Raw genomic sequence first — 2224 nt, 5'->3', positions numbered from 1 at the left:
GACAGCACAAACAAAGAAAACTACAGGCCAATATCACTGATGAACGTAGATGCAAAATCCTCAACAAAATTTTAGCAAACAGAATTCAGCAACACATCAACAGAATTTAGCAACACATCAAAAAACTCATACCCTGTGACCAACTCAGGTTTATTCCAGGGATGCAAGGATTCTACAATATACACAAATCCATCCATGTTATACACCATATTAACAAGTTGAAAGGTAAAAACCACATGATCACTCAATAGATACAGAAAAAGCCTTTGACAAAATTCAGCACCCATTTATGATTAAAACTCTTCAAAAAATGGGCACAGAGGGAACCTACCTCATCATAGTAAAGGCCATATATGATAAGCCTACAGCAAACATTCTCAATGGTGAAAAACTGAAAGCATTCCCCCTAAGATCAGGAGCAAAACAAAGATGTCTACTTTTGCCACCATTATTCAACATAGTTCTGGATGTCCTAGCTACAGCAGTCAGAGAAAAAATAAATAAATAAAAGGAATCCAGATAGGAATAAAAGAAGAAAAAATCTCACTGTTTGCAGAAGACATGATACTGTACATAGAAAACCCTAAAGATACTATCAGAAAATTACTAGAGCTAATCAGTGAATTTAGCAAAGTTGCAGGATACAAAATAAATACACAGAAATCACTTGCATGTCTATATACTAACAATGAAAAATCAGAAAGAGAAATTAAGGAATTAATCCCATTCACCATTTCAACAAAAAGAATTAAATATCTAGGAATAAACTTACCCAAGGAGACAAAAGAACTATACAAAGAAAATTATAAGACACTGATGAAATAAATCAAAGATGACATAAACAGATGGAGAGATATTCCATGTTCCTAGGTAGGAAGAATCAATATTGTGAAAATGACTATACTACCAAATGCAATCTACAGATTCATTGTGACCCCTGTCAAATTACCAGTGGCATTTTTCACAGAACTAGAACAAAACATTTCACAATTCATATGAAAGCACAAAAGACCCCAAAGAGCCAAAGCAGTCTTGAGAAAGAATGGAGCTGGAGGAATCAACCTTTCTGACTTCAGGTTATACTACAAAGCTACAGTCATCTAGACAGTATGGTACTGGCACAAAAACAGATATATAGACCAATGGAACAAGAGAGAAAGCCCAGAAATAAACCCATGCACCTATGGGTACCTTATTTTTGACAAAGGAGGCAAGAATATACAATGGGGCAATGACAGCCTCTTCAATAAATGGTGCTGGGAAAACTGGACAGCTCCATGTAAAAGAATGAAATTAGAACATTTCCTAACACCATACACAAAGATAAACTCAAAATGGATTGAAGTCCTAAATGGAAGACCAGAAATGATAAAACTCTTAAGAGGAAAATATAGGCAGAACACTTGATGACATAAATCAAAGCAAGATCCTCTATGACCCACCTCCTAGAGTAATGGAAATAAAAACAAAAGTAAACAAGTGGGACCTGATTAAACTTAAAAGCTTTTGCACAGCAAAGGAAACTATAAGCAAGGTGAAAAGACAACCCTCAGATTGGGAGAAAATAATAGCAAATGAAACAACTGACAAAGGATTAATTTCCAAAATGTACAAGCAGCTCACACAACTCAATGGCAGAAAAACAAACAGCCCAATCAAAAAGTGAGAAAACTGCGAATATTCTCACTGTTGTGATTTTGTAATAATCAGGGCAGGCTAAACATTCGCTATATTAAGACCATGCATGTGTCCCCAGACCTAGTTCTTTCCCTAGGTCTGGTTTTATAAATGCTGGTGATAAACCAAGTCTGATTTACATGGCGTATCTTGTGTGGGAATTGTCTGTGACTCTAGGTATCTGATCAACCTTGAGAAATGGTAGCACAGCTAGTGTGATAATTTTTTAAGATAACCATTGCTAGTTTGATGAATACCAGTTGCCATTAAATGAGTTGTAAAAATTTAAAAAAAAAAAAAAGTGAGAAAAGAGCTAAACAGACATTTCTCCAAAGAAAACCTACAGATGGCAAACACATGAAAAGATGCTCAACAGTGCTCATTATTAAAGAAATGCAGATCAAAACTACAATGAGATATCATCTCATACTAGTCAGAATGGCCATCATTAAAAAGTCTGTAAACAATAAATGCTGGAGAGGATGTGGAGAAAAGAGAATGCTCTTACACTGTTGGTGGGAATGTAAATTGATTCCAGCCACTCTGG

The 2224-nt window shown here is 35.4% G+C and overlaps 1 non-coding gene across 1 annotated transcript; it reads left to right on the top strand.

The window, feature by feature from the left end:
- Positions 1–1671: 1671 nt before the first annotated feature.
- On the top strand, positions 1672–1803 carry LOC136170111 (small nucleolar RNA SNORA72). The gene has a single exon (XR_010663556.1). It is a non-coding gene; the product is annotated as a small nucleolar RNA SNORA72 (small nucleolar RNA).
- Positions 1804–2224: the final 421 nt, after the last annotated feature.

Source organism: Muntiacus reevesi, chromosome 5 (genome assembly GCF_963930625.1).
Source record: "Muntiacus reevesi chromosome 5, mMunRee1.1, whole genome shotgun sequence".
Classification (NCBI taxonomy): domain Eukaryota; kingdom Metazoa; phylum Chordata; class Mammalia; order Artiodactyla; family Cervidae; genus Muntiacus; species Muntiacus reevesi.
This window is presented reverse-complemented; position numbering and strand designations above follow the sequence as displayed.